General features: G+C 45.8%; 1 long non-coding RNA gene across 1 annotated transcript; it reads right to left on the minus strand.

The window, feature by feature from the left end:
- Nucleotides 1–880: 880 nt before the first annotated feature.
- On the minus strand, nucleotides 881–16666 carry LOC125081924 (uncharacterized). Its single transcript, XR_007121822.1, has 3 exons — nucleotides 16598–16666; nucleotides 13052–13277; nucleotides 881–945 (listed from the first exon to the last, which is right to left on the minus strand). It is a non-coding gene; the product is annotated as an uncharacterized LOC125081924 (long non-coding RNA).
- Nucleotides 16667–22418: the final 5752 nt, after the last annotated feature.

Consider the following 22418-nt stretch of genomic DNA (forward strand, 5'->3'; position numbering starts at 1 on the left):
CCACAACCCAGAGTCCTCCACCAAGCTGACCTAGTCAACATTCCCAGCACAGCACTGGCATTTTTTGGCCCTGCCCTCCCCTCTCAGGACTCTGCTTATCTCTTTCATCATTTCAGGACCCCAGAGGTTCAGCCAGGTGTAACGTAAGGGAGGAACCCACCAGAAGTAAGGCGACCATAGAGAGAGGGGTGGACCCTGCACTTCAGTGGGGTGTGGGATAGTTAACATAAACATGCATCACCCTTGAGACCTCCTTGTCTGCTTGTCTCATCCTTCTGCCTTCTTACCCCTTTCTGTTAACATCTGTGTATCGTGATTTTAACAGAGGTCATTTAAACATGCCTTACAAACTGTTTAAACATGTTCTTGGAGAGTTGACTGTCCCTCTTGTTTCCCAATCCCGGATGCCATATAGCTGTGTTCAGTCTGCTCTATATTTGCCCATTGATAGCTCCCTTCATCCAGCCCCAGCTCCTTCCCTTCCCATTACCACCCCACCCCCCGCAACTGGATTCCCCTGGGCTTTCTTTAAGGGCTGGAATTCTGCCTCCTAGACATCTTTGTGCCCACACCTCCTAACAGAGGACTTTGCATATAGCACATTGCATTGACTTGATCGCAGAAAAGCGACAAAAAAGCAAAATACTTTTGCAATCCAAAGAATACATTTGTAACGAGAACCCTCAACCACAGTTGTCTGCAGTGGGTGTCAGAGTCTGTTGAAGCAGAGCCCCATGTGTGCACCACCAGGCTGCGTTCCTGTCTGCTCACACCCTCTTAATTCTTGCCTACAGTTGGAAGAAGGCAAGCGTCCCCTTTGGGCCCATCTCATCTAGGGAGAGGTAGAGGTGGTCTGTAGTTCACGAGACAGGTTGCTTTGTCTTCGTGGTGCCAAACAATTGCTTGGACATGGTTTTTTAATCAGTCTGGGTTTCTCAAAACAACCTGAAATGACCAAAGAGAAAGTGTCATAGAAAAGCAAGGAAAATGTCAAGTAACACGTGGGGTTTTCTCTTTGAACGGGAAGGTGTCCGAGGTTTCAAGGGAAAAGTACTAACTTGTAGGTATAGAAAAATCCTTATCTTTATTTTAATCTTTTTTTTTAAGATTTTATTTATTTATTTGACAGAGAGAGATCACAAGTAGATGGAGAGGCAGGCAGAGAGAGAGAGAGAGAGAGGGAAGCAGGCTCCCTGCTGAGCAAAGAGCCCGATGCGGGACTTGATCCCAGGACCCTGAGATCATGACCTGAGCAGAAGGCAGCGGCTTAACCCACTGAGCCACCCAGGCGCCCCTCTTTATTTTAATCTTGAAATTCTTGGACCTTCGTGAAAGTTCTTTGTTGAGCTGCTTCTCTGAAAAGGCAGTTGCTACCAGGTCACCTTCTTGTGACTCCTTTAACCTCAAAAGGATGCTTTGGTAGGCCACGTAATGATGATCAAATCTACCCAAAGAACAGGCCATGACAACATTAAATGGTTTGTTTCCTGCACCTGTTTTTGTTACTTTCCAAGCCCCTGGAGAACCAAAGGCAGCCTTTCTGCTGCTCTGAGAAATTATTCTGTCTAGAATATTTGATCACACACCAGAACAGTGGCCAAATGGAAAATAATATGCCCGATGTCCACCCAGGCAGCAGGAAGTTGGCCAGAACGTGGCATCTCCTAATTTAAATGACACAAAACCTCACATTCATCCGGAACTGGTCTTCTCAGAGATCCCAGCTGTTTGTAGATCCTAGAATCCCAGAGGGCTGAGCCCACTTAGAAATCCTACAGTTCATCACATTCATTTTTCAGGCTGAGATTCAGACTGTCTGAGACTCAGACAGGTTGAATGATATCCGCATTAATTAATCACTAACTAGAGGCAGATCTAGTTCTAGAAGGAACCCAGGTGAACCCAGGTGTCCTACCTCCAAATTAACAAGGAAAACTGACCCCTATCCATTTATTTTTTATTCTTTAAGTAAGCTCTACACTTAACATGGGACTTGAACTCACAGCCCTGAGACCAAGATTTGCATGCTCTACCAAATGATCCAGCCAGGCCCTCTGGTCCCTATTCATTTTGATACTCTGATTATTTCAGAACCTAGGATGAAAACATTTCATTCCAGAAACCATGACCGACTTCCAGACAATTTCAACAGATAACATGGAGAAGACTTAGACTAGTTAAATCAATCATAGAGAAGTCTAAGTGCACAAAAGGTGAGGGTTGGGATCCTCATTAAGTCAGACTCTGAATTTTTCACACCAAGAAGTTAGTTAAAGATAATCACATTTTTGACAGTCATCCATCCATCCCAGAACTATTAAAATAACATTTAAACCCTACTTGCGATTTTTAAGGGAGTTAATTATATAAGCAGTCTCCATAATCTGATGTATTCCCCCACCCCCCACCCTTAATGCATTTGTAAGCAAGCAACTTGGAGCTCGGTGTGCCTTTTGCTGTAAGGAAAGTATCAACTAGAAAAAGGAGTCTCTGAGCTGGCCCATCAAGGTCTATTTGACTACCAGATCAGAGGACTCTGGTCCTTCCAGGCTGGACCTGAGTCCTGTCTGGACACCAGGAGATCAGTACTGCAAGAGTGAGGAAGAGGTCGGTGACCGGAAGGAAAATGGCATCAGGGAAATGGCCTGGATCTTTCAATTCCTTCTCTGGCCCTTGCCAGCCCTTTGAATAAATCCCTTACTGTCTTTGAACCTTGGTTGTTCTCCTATAAAGTGGAGCCAACGGCTAACCCACATTGGGAGGAGACAATGAGATGAATGTATGTGAAGGTCCCAGCTCTGTGCTGACACTGAACAGGTACTCATCAAGTTACTCTCCCTAACCTCCCACTGTCCAAGGTGCAGTCACCCCCAAAGGTCTGAACACCACCTCCTTCCCTAGATTAGCGTGTTTCTTTCTCCAAGCCCCCATTTTACTAGTGGTCCCCAAGCCCTTCACCCCAACTAGCCCTGTTATCCCTGGCTCTCAGTCAAATCCCTCTCCCCAAGTTCAGCTAGGTCTTCAAAAGGGAAAGTATCTGATTGAAGGGTCACACTCGAAAGCCATCAGCTTCGGAATCCTCTGGGCAGTAGGTATATTTTTGAACAAAGCTGTTCAATAACCAAAGTGAATCTCAAATCCATTTGTCAGGCATGATGACAAAATCAAAAGAAATTTTGAGACAGTGTTAAGAGAAGCAGTCATGACTGGGAGATCCAGCCCTGCCTCAGAGACAACTCTAAATCATCAGCCAGGGTATTCTTGCTTTTAACGTCTAGCATTCCTGTGAACACTACCTCTTCCGCTCAATTTTGGTTACCAGGGCCCAGAAGTGTAGTTCCAGCAGAGATGGTGAGAGACTGGTTGGTTGCTATGTCCTTGATGGTAAGGATCATTTGTAATTCCTGCATTTTCTTGTCAGGTGCTGCCTAATCTCCCTTTCTTTGGGCAATCCTTCTCCATATTTTGGGAAAGAGAGATTCCAAATGACATAATCATTTAAGTGTGGGTGGTCAAAGTCTCCAACCTCACCTCTGCCAACCTGAAACATGGTGTCTCCTGATTTTGAGGGCAAGTGTACTTTATATGTGCCTTTATCATCCATGAGGCCTAGAATTGCATTTAGTACAGGCTCATTTGATGGATGAATGAATGAGTGAACAAATGAAATTCTAAATTCTAATTGACATTATTAGTGCTCATTTCCAAGTCTCATCTCCCCCGAGCACATGAAAAACTACAGGTCAAACTTCCCTGCCATCAAATGGGGCCATGTGAATGCAAGTAGAAAGTCATTTCTGATCCAAACTGCAGATAGGAGATAGGGCAGGATTTCCCTGGTAGGCCACCAGCCACATTAGAGACAGCAAAGCCTCTGTTAGCCTGAGTTCCTGAGTCACAACAGATCACTCCTCTATACCTGCTGACCTGTGTTGGACATATAACATGAACAAGAAATATATCTTTGTTGAAGGATTTTTGTTCTGTGGCATAACCCAGCCTATCCTGACCAATACAGCCAATGACCACTTAAAGGTAAAGGCAAAGAGGCTGCATATTTTGTCAAGTTCATAAGGGCTCCTGAGAATGTTTTCTTGCCTGAATTTTGATTGTTGTATGGCATCAATCTTATTAGGCCTCACCTAAAAGTTAAGAGCCACCGGAGGATGTCTACTCAGTCTGCAGTTTCACTGGCATGAGAGCAGAAAGCCAGGATGCCCTTCAGTTATAGTGAGTCGGTTCCCCTGGCACCCTGCAGGTCAGAACAAGGCAGATTATCAGGGGAATATGCAAGACACAGTATGAAAACAGCTTCATACATCAAACTCACATCCATGGAAACATATTCTCGATTGATCTGTGCATAAATGTTTAAAATGCACTTTATTTCATTTTTAGGTTTTGAAATGAGGGGTTGACATTTGCAGGAATGAGCACCATATGTGCCTTGTCAAGTCTGCGGCATGCTCAGTGGGGCAAACCCAGCTCCCCCGCATGGCGTCATCCACTTAGCAACCTCCTGGGATACCTTGTTTTTCATCTATGGGCAACATTTGGCCAGAGGCTACAGGCAGCAGGGACAGGGACAGGAAGAGTCCACTTTTTGGCAGCATCTCCCAATTCACCTCACCCAAAACTCCTATTGTTGTTGATTCCTGTGTTGGCAGTGAATTTCACTAGGATGGGTACCATATGTTCTAGCATTTATAAAACCACCTCAGTTTTGAATATATTCTTTGTCTCTGTAATCCATCAAAATGCCCCAGAAATTCCTACATTTTAGTATACAAACTACATCTATCAGACAACCTCTCACACGAGGATGCAATACAAAAATTAATTTTGACAGCCTGTGCCTAGTTTCTGGTTGAAATTCATTCACTTCACCCTCATATACCTGCAAACCATACGAGGATAAGTTTTATGCTGACCCCCAGGAGTTCCAGACAAAAAAGCTTCATATCAAATTGCCTTAGTCTCGAGTATTTGTTTCAGAATGGGATCTCACTGAGTCACTTAGTCGTACGGGTCTGCTTTGCTGACTGTTAATTACCATATCCCAGGGGTTTTGTGAGTTGAACATTTCAATCATGGAAATGTCACTTTGCCTCTGAGAAGTTTGATCAGAAATGTGTGCTACCTCCCTATTTCCGACCAATATGGTTCAGTTTTTCAGTCTGATTATTCCATCTACCCCAGCATTGTTTTAGGCCAGGGAGAGAACACAGCGGGATCTTCAGTAGGCTCTAAGCTATATAGTAGAGGTCGACCGTCCCATCACTACCTTTCACGGTTCCATCCCAAGTGTCTGAAATACTGTTAGGACACATCCTTAGGTTGCAAGATCAAACCCTGTTAAAAAAAAAAAAAAAACAGGTGCCCCAGAGAGGGCACGCTTTAAATTATGGACTACTAAGCCCTTGGCAGGAGCATATTAGCAACTCCTTTCCAAATGGCATCTGCAGAGACGGAGGCTTGGAAAGAATGGAGATAGGCCAACACAGACAAGTGTTCTAAGCAGAGTATAGCAGAAGGACAGACTTTGTGGGGCACAGAGGGTGGACTCAAGTGGATAAGGTGTGACCATGAAATGCAAAGGATGAAGGGGGTTGATCTTCAATTGAGCCTTTACTCTATGCCAGGCATTACACAAAATGTGTCCTGTGTGTTTACTCCCCTCCGTGACCCTGGGCAATAAGCATATGCTCACTTCACAGATGTGGAAACCACCAGTCAAGGTGGTGGATGATTTCCCCAGAATCACACAGCTGGGATGGGATGAAGCCACCCCCTGAACCTATCTCCTTCTAAAGAATTAACTGTCCCATTTTCTAAATTGGCCTGGACCTCAACACCAATTATTTTAAAACAATGGACATTCACTTTTTTAGTTCCAGAGGCTGAGAAGTCCAGGATTAGAGTGCCAGCAGAGTCTGGCAAGGGCCCTCTTCCTGGCAAACAGAAGCCAGTTCTAATAGCAACCTAATAACCCCATGACCAAATCTTGTTGCTGCAGACTCTGAGGTGACAGACTTAGAAAATTAGGAGCTAGGAAGACAATTTGGCAGCTTCCCCCAAATTAAACATAGTCTATCATATGCTCCAGCAAGTCTACCCCTAGGTATACACCTAAAAGAATTGAAAGCAGAGACTCAAACAGATGTTTGAGTGTAACATTGTTCATAGCAGGATTAATCACCACAGCCAAAAGTAGAAACAACCCAAGGACCCATTAAAGGATGAATGGATAAACAAAATTGTTACATCCATACTACCATGGAATATTATTCAGCCTTAAAAGAAAAAAAGAAAGAAAGAAATTCTGACACATGCTATAACAACGGTGAAACTTGCGGCTATTACACTAAGTGAAAAAGCCAGTCAAAGAAGGACAAATATTATATGATTTCACTTATCTGAGGTATTTTGAATAGTTAAATGCACAGAGGCAGAAAGTAAAATGGCAGTTGCCGGGGGCCACGGGGAAGAGAGAATGCCAAGTGATTTAATGGGGACCAAGTTTCTGTTTGGGATGATGAAAAAGTTCTGTGGATGGATGATGGGGTTGGTTGCATAGCACTCTTGCATACATTTAAAGATGCTTTAAATCAAAGTTCCTCGGTGTATAGATTTTACCACAATTAAAAAAAGAAAACTCACTGGGCGCCTGGGTGGCTCAGTGGGTTAGGCCGCTGCCTTCGGCTCAGGTCATGATCTCAGGGTCCTGTGATCGAGTCCCGCATCGGGCTCTCTGCTCAGCGGGGAGCCTGCTTCCCTCTCTCTCTCTCTCTCTGCCTGCCTCTCTGTCTACTTGTGATCTCTCTCTGTCAAATAAATAAATAAAATCTTAAAAAAAAAAAAACTCACAAGGACAGGAATTCAGAATTTGACCTTAAATATCTTCTTTTATTCATGAGCACAGAGCGTTTTCCTCACATTTTGTTATTCTGCTATATGGTCATGAGATGGTAGAAGCTGGTAGAAGCAGACAGCCCGATGAGATAAAGATAAAGCTTCTGATGGTGTCTCAGCTGGTCTTACCAACTAATTTTGCAGAAGGGGAAACTGAGAGCTGAGATGACTTGCCTGAGGCCACACAACAAGGGAAGTCAGCCTTCAGTGGCCCATGGGCACCTAAAGCCTTGGGCTGCCTGGCCAGGCTTTCTCCTCTTAGTCAACTTAAAAAATGCAGAGAGCAAAGCAGATGGATCAGTGTGCTCACGTGCATGCTTACTTGTCCAAAGGTGAAGGCATGGAAATGATGTGGACATGAGATTCTAGTACAATTAAATTATTTAAACCACTTTGTCAAAAGTTTCCCAAACCCAATTATTAGTTCTTCCCTCAATTACTGCACCTTGACTTTTTTCATTGCTGTGTATGCGCAAGGAATGAGTCCATGTCCTAGCTATAAACTGTCAAACAAATTCCTGATGAACAGGTAGGGAAAAGATTCAGTGGAAATAAAACTAATTCCATTTTTCATGCATCAAGTATTTCCTGAGCACCTATTTTATGCTGGAGACTATGTTATCTCAGGGAGTGTAGCCAAGAACAAGCAATGCTTCTTCCTTGCCTTCATGAAGTACTGGCCTCAAGGAAGGGCATGGGATGCCACAGTAAGGGAAGCCTGAATAGCTTGGTGACACTTGGAGCCCAGTGTTGTAAAGGCTATGACGCGAAGTCTGGGTATCGAAGGAGAGGTTGGCATGGTCTATCAGGGTTCAGAGAAGCAGAACTGCTAAGAGATAGACAAAGACACAGGTGGTCCCCTCTAAATTCATATGTTGAAACCCACCCCCAATGGAATTAGACCAGTGCCCTTATAAAAGAGAGCCCAGAAACTCCCTCTCTTGTCGGCTTTGTGAGGACACAGTGAGAAGACAGCCATCTGTGATGAAGAGGGTCCTCAGCAGAGGCCAAATCTGCCAGAGCCTTGATCTTGGACTTCCCAGCCTCCAGAACCATGAGAATAAATTTCTGTTGTTTATAAGCTACCCAGCCTGTGATATTTTGTCATAGCAGCCTGATCTAAGACAGCTAGGTAGTTAGGTAAATAAATAAATAGATAGATAGATTTGCTACAAGGACTGGCCTCATGCCATTGTGGGGGCTGGCTAAGTGCCTTCTACCTGGCTGTTGTCTTCACATCTGAGGCTGGAGCCTGAAGCAAACAGGGTAGGAGATAGGGGAAAGAAAGATGAACATAAAGTGGCAGAAGATAAAGAAGCCCTCTTGTTGCCTCCCAGACACCCCCTCTGTCATGGACAAAAGTATACATCTGGCTCAGGAGTGGGAGAAGCTGGAAGAGAGAAGAACTCAGGGCCAGCCCTTGCCTACAGCCCATGAGGTGAGCCAGCAGGTGTGAGACCCCAATGTCAGCTCCAGACAGCCTGCTGCCTCATCTCCACTTTCCCTACCTCCTACAAGATCTGTTTTGTGGCTCATCGTGGCTGGTCACTTACAGGGAAGGGAGTTCTGAGAGATGCGGTTGCCCTTGTCAAGCTGACAGATTTTAAAGACACCACAAAAGACAACCTACCCTAGACTAGAGACTGGGGGAAGTTTCCAGGAGGAAGTGACATGGACACTGAGACCCAAAGGATGGCAGATGGTGGCCACACGGAGTGAGGAGAGAGTTCCACGGGTGTTGGGACAATAATAAGAAACAGACCCTGTCTGAGAAAGTTAGCATTTTTTTTAAAGATTTTATTTATTTATTTGACAGAGAGAGATCACAAGTAGACGGAGAGGCAGGCAGAGAGAGAGAGAGAGAGAGAGGGAAGCAGGCTCCCCGCTGAGCAGAGAGCCCAATGTGGGACTCGATCCCAGGACCCTGAGATCATGATCTGAGCCGAAGGCAGCGGCTTAACCCACTGAGCCACCCAGGCGCCCGAAAGTTAGCATTTTTAAAAGGAAATAGAAACCAAAAGGAAAAAGATGAACTTGTTTTGAACTTGTTTCAAAACCAAGAATATAGCACATTTTTCTAGCAGCTAGTGAATTGAAGCCAATAAAACAGTAGAGAAGCGGCTTTCCTACCTGCAGGGTGATTCACAACTTCCTCTACTTCCTGTTCATCCGTCCTCCCTACTCCCTTCCAGCCCCTTTCCGGTCCTCCTCACTGTCAAGGCAATCAAGCCAAGTGGGAGCCCCATCACACAGATAACCTTCGCTTATTTCTTATAGACCTTACCCAGGAGTGAGATCAATCACAGGATAGAAACCCCACTCCTTGGAGCCAGTGCCCCCACGTCATCTCAGTACAGGTTGCCAAAATCCCAGTGTGTAAGAGCCTCTGATTCCTCTATGTATCTTCACGGTCAGAGCCAGGCATCCCACCCCAAGTGAGGACATGCCAGGCCTGAGACCCTGGGTCAGTGCCTCACTCACTTTCAAACACAGTATGTCCTCCAGATTCAACTGAGTCCATGTCTTTAAGAGAAACCCAATGTGTTGGAAGAAAGGCAGGCTTCCTGTCTTTCTAGTCCAACACAGCACCTTTTGGAAAGATAATCATTCAAACCACCCTAACAGGGCTGGTCTCAAGACTTGCAGCGCACAGCCTGAGGTAGGGACCACAGTGGTGACCTAGGCCTGGGTAGGGGATGGGGGGAATGCACATGTTTCCAAGCAGAAACGTAGCCTCCCAGATCTCAGGTCTTGCTCCCAGTCATGAGGTAGCAGATCCTTGGTTCCCCACTAGATCGGGGGTCCCCAAGACCACACTCAGATTCTGGGATTCACAGAAATTAAAAAAAAAAAAAAAAGCTGATCTACCCATGTTTATGGCTTATGACAGTGAAAGGATATAGATTAAAATCTGCCTGGGTGACTCAGTCAGTTAAGCGTCTGCCTTAGGCTCAGGTCATCATCCCAGGGTTCTGGGATCAAGCCCCACACTGGGCTCTTTGCTCAGCAAAAAGTCTGCTTCTCCTCCTTCTGCCCCTTCCCCAGGTGATTCTCTCTCCTTCTCTCTCTCTCTCTCAAATAAATAAAATCTTTAAAAAATAAATAAGTACATAAAATAAAATCAGCCAAGGGAAAAGTCTCAGAGGCCCAGGAGAGTTCCAAGAGTAAGTTTCCGGTCCTCTGTCCCCACCAGAGCCCTGTGGACAGCACCTCCTTCTCCCAGAAACAAGGTGTGAGAATATGAGCCAAATATTGCCAATCAGCGACACTTACATGAGCCTTGGTGCCCAGGGATTTTACTAGGGTCAGTCACATAGGCGTGGGGTACCCTCATGATTGACCTTAGCTATTTAGATTCTAGCATCTCCAAACTGGGGCAGAATCGCCAAAGCCCCCACCATAAATCGCAGTGAGATCACAGATTACCTGGCATGGCCCAGTGCCCCAGGTAAATAAAGACCCTCTTGTCAGGCAGGATATTCCAAGGACTTAAATTTCTCTCTCAGGAACCAGTCAAGAGCTAGAACTTTCAGAATGTTCTGAGTTTGGACAACCAAGCCTACTGGGTCAACCAAGTACTGTTCATCCACACATTTTGCTCACATTTTGTTCTGAGAGGGAAGTACCGTGATCCTGCGTGACCAACACTAGTCAGGAGGCTTCCTGTTACTAACCCACCGGTGACCTCAGGTTAAGACCCATTAGGTCAGGTTAAGAGTCTCCTTGCCTTTGTTTCCTCGTCTGTGAGGTAATAGCAGTAATGTCCACTCCAAATTTCCTGAAAGGTGCTATGAGAGTCAAATGACACAGTGGACAAGATAAGTACTAAGCCTCCCGTACTCACTAACGTCAGGGCTAACAAGGTGTCCAAGTCAAATGGCACTCTAGGGATTTCTATTTTGCAGCCATTTTGTTTTTCCCCCTAACAGTTATAAAGTGCTTACTATGTGCCAGGTACTAGGCTTATGGGGATTATCTTATTTAATCCTCATATAATTCTCAGAGGATAGTTCTATTTTTATCCTCATCTGAGAGGACCAAGTTTCGGTAAGGTTACCCGAGGGCACCTCTCTTCTTAAATAGCAGAGACAGCTTTGAAACTGAGCAAAGATAACCAGAGCCAGAAAAACCAAGCTAAGTTGGTTGCTTGCCAGACAAGGGAGAGCGGCTTTGCTCACCCAAAGGTGGGTCCAGTGACGCTCTCTCCATTAAAAGGGAAGAGACTGGATCAGGATACAAAGAAAAGGCTTTGGCTCTCAGAAGGTGGAATTCTGAAGGGTGTCATTTGATGACTAGAGGAGAAAACTGAAATATTTGGAATTGTTCCTCACTCTGGTTTTTACGACAGAAGCACTATTGTCTGTAAGGGCCAAATGGGTTGTACAATTAAGACTGAGCAGGCTCAGGTCACCCACTGAGTTTGTGGGTACCTAAGAATTGGGGACATCCTTCTCCTCAGAACTGAGGCTGTCTGTCTCCAGGGCTGAAGATCAGACATCCTCGTATCTGGCCACTTTTGCTCTGTGTCAGCTGTCTCCCTGCCAGCTCCCAGCTGCCTCCAGCCAATGTGTCAGGGACCTCGGACCACCTAGAGAGACCTCATTTTGTCAGTTTTTAACAGGATCATTGTTTTTAAGGAAAACCTCATTTTTATTAGAGAACTGCAGAAGTAAATACTCCCGATTTCTTCTTCTACCATAGGCTCATCTGCTGTTCCTTGTCCTCCAAGATAAATCTAGAAGAGGAGACAGCTGTTCAGTTGCTACAAATCATAGGAACACTCTGGTGCAGAAATCTCCATAAAAGACTTCAGAGAAGATTTATGTCTTAAGGCAGAATTTAGAGGAAAGACAAAAAAATCTTGGCAAGAAGCAGCAGAAGGCTTTTACACAGAGGCGCATCTGAAACTCTGAAGAGAAAGAGAGAGAGAAAAGGATATCCACCATGGGGAGAAGGGCGAGCGTCCAGTGTCACCCTGTGCTGACCTGGACCGAGGCCTGTGAACAGGGAGAGCTGGGGCAAGGCCTCTAAATGGAGCCTGGACCAGAAAATCCACACAACAAGGAGTATTTGGAAGGCGTCCAGGTTGTGGAGACTGCCATTAAGAGAATTTGCTTTGGAGATGAGAGAGCTTAGAAGGGCCCCAAATGTCCAGGAAAAGGAAGGGTGGTTCAAAACAGCCAGTTTTCAATAAGCCACTTTGGAAGCTACTTGGAATGTTTAGTAGTAGAAGTAGTAGTAGCAGTAGTAGTAGTAGTAGTAGTAGTAGTAATAGTAATAGTAGCAGCACTATTTTAATTCCAGAAATAATTAATGTGTCCTCAGAATAAGTAAGCATTACTTACAAACAAATTGGGATAGGATTCTAACTCTATTACTCCAAAAGCCCCCCCGCAAACCTCTGCTCCAGACTCCCACCTCCCTTCCTGGAAATCCACAAAGACACCCTCTTTCATAGCCCAGAGAAGACCTACATGCTGAGGAACTTGAGTTTCTGACTGAACATGGTCTATTTTCCTGCCCCCATGACCTAGAACCTGGCCTTCTGGGAGGTGTTTCCTTTTCTGGGATAAGAGATGCCTGATCCAATGAGAACAGTGTGCAACATGGCGGTCACGTCTGCCTCTCACCCCACTGGGTTAGCACAGACTCCACAGGTGAAGGGCACATGCTCCATCCATGTTGCCTCATTTCAGACACCAGCTGCTAGTTTGGGGGTCCCCAGGCCACCTGTACCTCTGACCAATTGGCTATGAATTTGGGGTTCCTGTGACCCCCTCAAGTTCAATGATTCACTAGAATGATTCCTAGAACTCAGAAAGTGCTATCTTTATGATTATAGCTTTATTATAAAAGATACAAATCAGGGGGTGCCTGGTGGCTCAGTCAGTTAAGCATCCAACTCTTGATCTCAGCTCAGGTATTGGTCTGAGGGTCTCAGAGTTCAAGTCCCATTCTGGGTTTCATACCAGGAGCTTTAAAAAAAAAAAAAAAAAAAGGTAAGTAACAAATCAGGAATCGCCACATGAAGAGATCCATAGGGCGAGGTTTGGAACAGTCCTGAGCGAGCTGCTTCTACGCCCTGTCCCTGTGGAATCAAGACGTGTCACCCTCCCAATACAGCAGTATGCTCACTAACCTTGGGGCAGCTTTGGGTATCCAGGGTTTCACCGGGATTTTATTACAGAGGCATGATTGACCGAATCATTGGCCGCGTGACTGAACTCTAACTCCGTCTTCCCTCCCCAGAGGTGGGGAGGTCAGGCTGACACCACAACCAGCCCGATCCTGAGTTACCTCGTTAGCTTTAACTCAGCTGTGGTCCATGGGCTCCTAGCGCTCAGGAAATTCCAGGAGTCTAGAACCTGAGACAAAGAACAGACAAATGTTTTATTATACAGCACGATGACAACAACTAATATTTAGTGAAGGTTTTCGCAGTGCTGGGCTCTGTGTTGAGTACTTGACATACATCTCCCTTGATCTTTAAAACAGTTCTATGCACCAGATTTATTATTATCTCCATTTTACGGATCACAAACTGAGGCACAGAGATGGGAAGTAACTTGCTTAAATTCACACAGCTGGTGAGTGATAGAGCTGGGTTTGAACTTGCATTTGTCACGTGGGCCACTGTGTGCCTTTAGGGCTCCTTATAAAAAGGGAGAAGCCAAGAGGGCAGCCATTGTCACTAGAGAAGAACTTAGATATAATGTAAGAAACCAGACGGACTTCAGAATCTTGGAGGAAAAAAAAATCTAGGTTTCATATTTTTAAAAATTCAGTCTTTAGAGTCAGAAAAGCTGCTTTAAATTCTGGCTCTCCCAACTGAGAAAAAAGCAGTAAACTCTCTGGTCTGCAATCCCTTCCTTAATTAAATGGAAATTCTAATAACATCTCCCTATGAGTTTGGTCTGGTCATTTATTTGAAAGTGAGGAGGAACACAAGGCCCGTGGAAGGCTTCCTTTTTCCTTTTCCCTCAGTCTGTCCCTGGTCTTTCACCCACAGACTGTATCTTCTGTCCCTCCAAGCTATTTACTCCTTGTGCCTCACATGATAACCCGTCAGCCTCTCTCATTCCCTTGGATTACATTTTGGTTCCCTTAGCTCAATTATTTATACACTGTTCACACGGACTATTACTTTAGCTGCAGAGAACAACAGCCTTAAAAACATATTTTAATCCCGTAATTATACATGGCACGACACTTGAAACGTAGCCAACAGGGGTCCAGGCCCAGTGACACAGGGGGAAAGGCCAGGGCATGTCCTCCGAAGACTTGGGTCTGGTCCCACTTCTTCCTCCTACCTTGTTGCCTTGAAAAAGACACTTAGCCTCTCTGAGCATCAGACTACTCATTTATAAAATATCACCAATAATTATGACTGCCTTGCTAACCTCACGGGCCAGGCAGGGGGAGGGCTGGATGAGAAATGTATGTGAAGTCTTTGGAAACGAACAAACCTTTATATGAATAGAAAGAATAATTATGTAAGACAGCAACTAAAGCAGACATTGAAGCCCACATAAAAAGATCTACGAAAATCCTAGAACATTCCCATATAAGGAGCATATGGGAAAAAATGGCACAAGACAGACATACACATAAACACGTGTTCAAGTCAGAGTTGGGTTCATTTTTGGAAGGCAGTTGGCAGGGAGGGCTGGAGAAGAGGTTGAGGGATGTCAGTGTTTACAAATGCTACTGTCTGGGAGTAGAAACACATGTGGAGCTGGAAGCCATATGGAAAAATATAATGAGGAAAAGCATGAATACCCGTTAAGTGAGTCTTGAACATGACACTGATGTGAGTCCCGAGGTAGCTCTAATGAATTCCACACTGGAGTTCAAAGAGCTCAGCTCTTACAATGAATATGGATTTCTGGGACGACCAGCGACTGAACACACCTCCTGGTCACGTGTCAATAGAAAGACACCCAAAGCTGCCCCAGGACTTGGTTCAGATGAACTTTCCAAACACTATTTCTTCACAGGATACAAAAGAGATGAATGGTCTATATTTAAAAAAAAAAAAAAAGACAATTTGGGTGACACCTAAGTTGAGTGCTAAAGTTGGGGTAAAACTAGTCATTAGAAATCTTGCTTTAGCTACTTTTATCCATTCATTTTTAAAAAATGTTTATTTAGGGTGCCTAAGTAGCTCAGTCAGTGAAGCATCTGATCCTAGGTCATGATCTCAGAGTCCTGAGATCTGAGCCCTGCCTCAGGCTCCACTCTCAGTGGGGAGAATGCTGGGATTCTCTCTCCCTCTCCCTCTGCCAGGCCCTCATCCCACCCCACCCCATGCAAGCACTCTTGCTCTCTCTCTCTCTCAAATAAATTAATTAATTAAATCTTCTTAAAAAGATATTTATTCATTGTCATTGGGAGGCAGGCCCCCTTCTAGGCCACCAGGATCTCCTAGCAAATATAACTGACAAAATCCCCGGCCTTCATAGGGCATGTAGCCTCCCACTGGGGCCTGGGGAAGAGGCAGGGAGACAGATCACAGGCAATAGACCCAATGAACAAGGAAGCTACAGAAGAAATGAGGACTTGGTCCCCACCACAGAGAAAAGGAAAGAACCTGAAGGGGATTAGAATGGCCGGATGGGGCAGTTGCCATTTCCAGTCCTGGGGCCATCTTGAGCATGTGACTTAATCTCCCGGGGCCTCCCTGCCTTTCCCAGGAAGTGGGACTACTACAGACCCCCCCCTCACAGCCATGGTCAATGGGGTAGGGCTGCTCACATACTTGGGACACAGGAGCCCCCACAAAGACATCATGGGCAATATTACTCACTTGAGTTTTGCACATGGTAAGGAGAAACTGGTACACACCGGAAGAGGAAGTTCATGACCAGGTGGCGTATGGACCTTATGTTCTCTGTCCCCCTGGTACAACTGAGCCTAGATCTACTTCAAGTAGAAGCAAGGGCATTTTGATCCATGGTAATAGAAAAGGTTTTGAAAGGAGATACCCTTGAGATGGAAAACCCTAGAGACCAAACTCCACTCTTTGACTCCTGTGCCTCGGAAAAGGGGAAATGAGGAGGGAAGAGAGCACAGGAGCCCGAGGGCAAGAGCAGAGGAGAATACCGAGAGCAGGTGGAAGGGTGGGAGGCACCAGGCCCGAGTGTCAGCGGGCTTCTGGACTTTACTTCCAAGTGTCCTGCCCAAAGAGATGCTTGGCAACAGTTTGTTTCATGAAATGCCAAGTGTCTCCCCAAAACCGAGACTCTTGTTCCTGCATGTTCAGATCCATAAACCCAGGGTCTGCATGCAATGCCCATGGAAATGGACCCTGTGGCAGAAGGGAGAGGTTTATAAACCTCGGGGTTTCAGGGGCACTGGGATGGCTCAGTCGGTTAAGCATCTGCCTTCAGCTCAGGTCACGATCCCGGGGTCCTGGGATCAAGTCCTGCATCAGGCTCCTTACTCAGAGGGAAGCCTGCTTCTCCCTTTCCTGCTACCGCTATTTGTGCATGCGCTCTCTCTGTCAAATAAATAAACTCTTTAAAAAATAATAGTAAATAAATAAATATACAGCAGGGCTTTAGACCTCGTGATGTCCGGAAGATTCTCCTCCATCTTTGGTGGTCTTCCCCATGGGGCTCATTTCCGGTTCTCACTACAAATATGGGAGGCATGAAGAAACACCTGTCCCTGCTCATGAGCTTACCCCAGCCACGGAGCCAGAGCTTGGTCACCTCCTGCAGGCCACCTCCTTACAGTGAGTGGCAGGCTCAGCCCTGGATAGACAGGGTCATTAATGAGAAATGCGGGGTTCCATCCTCAGGATCTAGGCTCCTGTCGGTATCTGACCAAGTTTCTGAGACATCTGCCGAGGAAAAAGGAGAATTCTGCTGAGAAGGGACCAAAAAATCAGGAGAGCCATTTCAACCTTTCCTCCTCCTTCATTATCTGTGCTGGGAGCTTTTGTGCTGTCAGTCCTGGCGACCCGAGCCTGAACACCACCCCAGATCCAGCAGAGCCCCAGTGACAGGGATGAAGGCAGAAAGGGGGTGGTTCTCTACTTGTCCGATTCATTTTATTATTATTATTTGGCCAAAATCTCAACTCCTTCTTACCAGTTGTTTGGCCTTGCAAACTCTTGAACCTCTTTTTTCTTTTCTCACTAGTTTGAGACACGATGTTTTATTATCTATTTTTGTATTAAAGTGTAATTAAAATACAATATTACATGTTTCAAGCGTATAATATATTAATGCGTGGATTCTTTCCGTTACTCAGTAAGTGTCCTCACCATCCATCAGCATACAATGACATGACAATATTATTGACTATGTTCCCTGTGCTGTACATTTCAACTCTGTGACTTAGTCATCATTTACCTGGAAGCCTGTGCCTCTCTGTCCATTTCACCCAGCCCCCCAGCCCCCTCCCCTCTGGCAACACTCCTTGAACCTCTTTATTTCTCAATGTCTTCACCTATAAAACGGTCGTCACAGGGGCGCCTGGGTGTCTCAGTGGGTTAAAGCCTCTGCCTTCAGCTCAGGTCATGATCCCAGGGTCCTGGGATCGAGCCCCACATCGGGCTCTCTGCTCAGCAGGGAGCCTGCTTCCCCGCCCCCTCCGCCTGCCTCTCTGCCTACTTGTGATCTCTGCCTGCCAAATAAATAAATAAATAATCTTTTAAAAAATAAATTAAAAAAAATGGTCATCACAGCAGCACCTACTTAGAGGGTCATTATGGCAAATAATCTAACAAGGAACTTGGGGTATAATTTTAGTGTGACTTGGGACTACAGGGTAACAAACTTGATTCCAAATATAGCACACAGCAGGCTCTCAATAAAAGTTAATTCAATGAATTAAGATCAATAACAAAATCTTTGGGAGAGGTAGCCGGAAATGAACGTTCACAACTGATGTGCAAGGTGACTTTTGCAAGGGAATGCTAACAATCTGTGAGTTGAAATGTGAGTTGTGCTGTGTCTTAAATAGAGGGACATTTTCAGAAAAGAAATAAATACGTGATTCTGTGGGAATGACCTTGGCATCAATATATACCTGAATTCTCTTCCCGATTCCGTTATTAATTCGCTTTGTGGCATTAAAAACACCTGCTTCATATTCAAGGTGTTTTGGTAAACTGAAGATGTCGGACCAGATTATGTCTAAGGTTCATGGCTATCCGTGGACGGTAATGGTAATGGTAATGGTCTCTGGTACTTTTGCCAAAAAAGCTACTTAGCTTAAGTGGTTTTAAGGGGGAAGAAGAGATCTGTGTTTTATTGAGAAATACACCTAATTCTCACCAGGATGAAAGCCATCATGACAGTGAGTCAGGATGGTCATTATCACCATCATCATTGCCATCCCATACTGTTTACTGAGGTCACTGTCTGCAGACTCTACATTAGGAGTGTGGTACACACAACATTTCACTCTGTCCTCTCAATATTTTTTAGCACCTTGCCAGATCCATTCCAAAAGGGGAGATTTATGTTCCCTAAAAAACAGTGGGATATTACCCATTACGGGACTAAAAGCTATCATTAATTAGTGGTCTCCTACATGCCGGATGCCTTGCACACCTCTTTCCTAATCCCCACAACAGCCCTGTAAAGTAGGTAATATGAGTTCTAAGTTCATTTTTTTTTAATTTTTTTTTAAAGATTTTTATTTATTTATTTGACAGAGAGAAATCACAAGTAGGCAGAGAGACAGGCAGAGAGAGAGGAGGAAGCAGGCTCCCTGCTGAGCAGAAAGCCCGATGCGGGGCTTGAACCCAGGACCTGGGATCATGACCTGAGCCGAAGGCAGTGGCTTAACCCACTGAGCCACCCAGGCACCCCCTAAGTTCATTTTTTTTGCTGAGGAACAAATCACCATATATTTTGAAGCTTAAATGGACACCCTTTCACAGATGAAGATTTCAGTGTGGCTTCGTGGGTCCTCTGCTCAGGGTCTCACAAGGCTGTAGTCAAGACGTCAGCTGGGCTGTGATCTCATCTCATCAAACCCACTGCTTGTGGTCCTCCAAGACAGACTTTCCTGAAATGAGAGCCAAAGTTCCCTACAGTGGCTGCCCATGGTCCTTACATTTTTGTTGATCTTCCATTAGGGTCATCCACTGGCATGTGGTCTTCTTCACAACCTGGCAGTCTGCTTCTTCAAGGCCATCAGAAAATCCTCCTGACTTCTGTCTCTGACCTCTGGACCCTCTTTTCAAGAGCATGCCTGATTAGGTCAGGCCCACCCTAGATAATCTCCCTTTTAGTAACTCAACATTAACAGATGTGGTACCTCGATTACTTCAGCAAAATCTCCTCACCTTTGTCATACCATGTAAGAAAATCATGGGCATGATATTTCACCATATTCAAAAGTCCCACCACATTTGGGGGAGGGAATTATCTAAGACATGAGTCCCAGAGACAGGAATTTGAGGGGCCACCCTGGAACTTGGCAACAAGGTCTGTCTTAGAAGTCATCAGGTGCATGTCTAACAACCCATGAATAATAAGGAGCAAAATTAGAGTCGCAATCAAGTGTGAGAGTCCTGAACCCAAGCCCCTTCTCGCAAGCCCCATTCTAACAGCAAACTTCCTATCCTCAAAATAAACATTTTCTGAGGTCATCCAGGGCAGTTGCATATGAACCTGCAGTTCATAAAATACTTTATGACATGTAAAATTCAGTGTGATTAAATCAAGTTCAAGATTTCCCCCCAGAGCCCCTCTCAGCACACATGTCAATCAAATCCAGGCTGAGCCATCAAACCCAATTACCCAGAAACCAGCTGACATAAGCTATTAATAAAGCCACACGAAGCCGGGGAGCAGATGTCCTCACTCTGCGGCTCACCATCTCTGCCCAGGTGTGTCACACCATTGCTCCCGAAGCTTCTTCACTTGGCCAGATTCCCACCTCGTCTTGTCCCGGTCTTCCCTTCCCTGACCCCTGTCCCGCACCAATGGAGCCCTCAAGACATGTCTGTTGGGCTCAACACTTCTCCTCGCCTTGTAATAAGCATATTTCAGACTATCTGGATTTCCTCCCCTCCGATTTCAAGTGTTTTGGAGCATTTGAACTAACTGATGTTCCCTGCGCATGCCCATGGAGACAATGCCTTTTGGGCAGTGGCTGTGTCCCCAGCCAAGCACGTGGAGTATGTGGCTCCTCACTTGCCTCCTTTCTCTTCCTCCTAGAGAGCAGAGGCTCGGGAATGAACCTGCTGATCACCTCCTGAATGCCGCACACTGCATACACACAGCCATGCACACTACCTTCTAGAGCTGCAGCACGGCAGCTCAGAGACATTAAATAGCTCATCTGAGCTCAGGCCACTGATGGTGCTGCAGCTCACAGTGGAACCCAGATCCTAGGATGGCAGAGCCATCCTCTATCCAGACTTCACTGCTCAATTGGGCCTTTTTTCCTCAAACTGAGAGCAGTCCCCAAAACTTTGAATGGTATTTAGATAGGTGCAAGTTTTAAAAGAGACTTGAAGTGTACAAATGACACCTCATCTTAACAGATGCATTTCTCAGACGTGACAACCTAACAGGTCAATGCCCCATTTCAGACTCAGTACTCGAGGGGCGCCCGGATGGCTCAGGGGGTTAAAGCCTTTGCCTTCAGCTCAGGTCATGATCTCAGGGTCCTGGGACGGAGCCCCGTATCAGGCTCTCTGCCCCCCATCCCCCTCTCTCTGCCTGCCTCTCTGCCTATTTGTGATCTCTGTCTATCAAATAAAGGAATAAAAATTTAAAAAAAAAGACTCAGTATTTAATATCTATAGAGTTTTCCATACATTTCTGCTCCTTGGTACCTATGCAAACCTGAGACATACTAGTCTTTCAGGAAATATTTGGAGAGAGAAGGCAGGAAGGGAGGAAAGGGTGGGCATGTGGGGTGTTTGGTGTGGGAGTGGGGGTGGATGCTCTATTCAGGTGAGAAAAGTAGGGCCCAGGGCCGACCTGCCGGTTGCACAGTTAACACTGTGTGCGAACATCTCCCTGTTTTGTGTGCTTCCATCGCCCCCTAGCCACCACGGGGAGAAATACCCATCTCAGGGAAAATCCTTTGAGCCCTTTGAGTTGACAGTCTTTGCTATACAGTGTACACCTGTGTGCTTTGTCTTTTCTATTAGCAGCTTTCTTTAGTCGCTATTATTAAAAACCGGTGTCTGTATGGGTTGGCATCACTTATCTTATCAGCGCAAAAGAATGGGATTTGTCAGTTCTTTAGAAGCCCTTTCCTAGTAAGAACCATGCCTTGCTTGTCTCTGAGTCCCTGGCTCTACCATGAAAACTCCTGGGCATCTGTCCGCATGTATCATGGCTTTAGCACTGGGCCAGATCCTGTCTCCTCCATGAAGCTCACACAGCGACAGCTTCTACTAATTCCCCATTGGCCATGTGCAAGGGGACTGATGAGCACCATCTCACATAATTCTCCTGATGACCCTATCTCACAAGCAGGGAAACTGAGGTATGGTGGGCGCACACACCTTGGCAGAGCCACGATTTAAACCCAGCTGCCTCCTGCTCAGGTCTAGGACCCTCCTCTCAACGTGGGCCCTGGGAGTCCCCCCGGCCAGAGTGGTATCTCCATCTTCTGCCGCCATTCCTTTCTGACTCCTTCCTGTCATTTTTCATTCCATCTCCCTGTAAGTTGTATTTCTTCTTTCTCTAAACCAGAAACCCAAGCCCCACGAAGGACGTTGTCCTTCAACATGTCATCTTTGTGCACACCAAATCTCACACGTGGTGGGTACTCAGGAAAGGCATGTGGCCATCCACGTAACTTGTGAAACTGCGTCTTCTTCAATGACTACAAGGTTGTTAGTTCTGAGTTCAGGTTTCCCTGAACCTGGAGAACCTGAGGAGAACCAGGAGAGACATGAGGATGCCTGGCATCAGAATGACTCAGAGACCTTTAGCTGGTTGTCTGCTTACAACAACGCTCTCATGGGAAGGAGGAGAGTGAGTGGGGGTATTGCCTGGGACAAATGCAAAGTAGGGTTTATAACTGAGAGACCACAGAGGGGAAGAGAGAGCTGCAGACTGTCTGAAAGCAGCCTCTTCTGGCAACAGTGAGTCTTGGTTTACATTTTTTCCATAAACTGATTAGCAGACAGGAAGCAAAGAGGTCAGTCTGGAGGCTCTACCTTGAGCCGGCTGAATAGACGCATTCAAGAAGACGATTCCCAAAAACCTGGGGAGTCTGGCTGTGGTGTAAGTGACAGGCTGCCTGTGTGATGTGTCCAGAGCCCTCCCCCTTCCCTGATCAGATTCCTCTGGGGGAGATGAGCACTGTCCAATCATCGCTTGCCAGGATCAAAGCAGAGGAAAGTGAGCCATTCTTAATCATGGGAAAGGAGAACCAGCCCACTGTTCTGGAAGAAAGGAGACTGGCCTGTAGGTTTGAGGGAGCATAGAATGGGGGTGGGCAAAAGCAGAATTTGGGCTTCTAGGTAGGAAATTAAGAGTCAGAGGAGAAAGAAAAAGAAAGAACAGGTGCATGCACAG

This window comes from Lutra lutra, chromosome 12 (assembly GCF_902655055.1).
Source record: "Lutra lutra chromosome 12, mLutLut1.2, whole genome shotgun sequence".
Classification (NCBI taxonomy): Eukaryota; Metazoa; Chordata; class Mammalia; order Carnivora; family Mustelidae; genus Lutra; species Lutra lutra.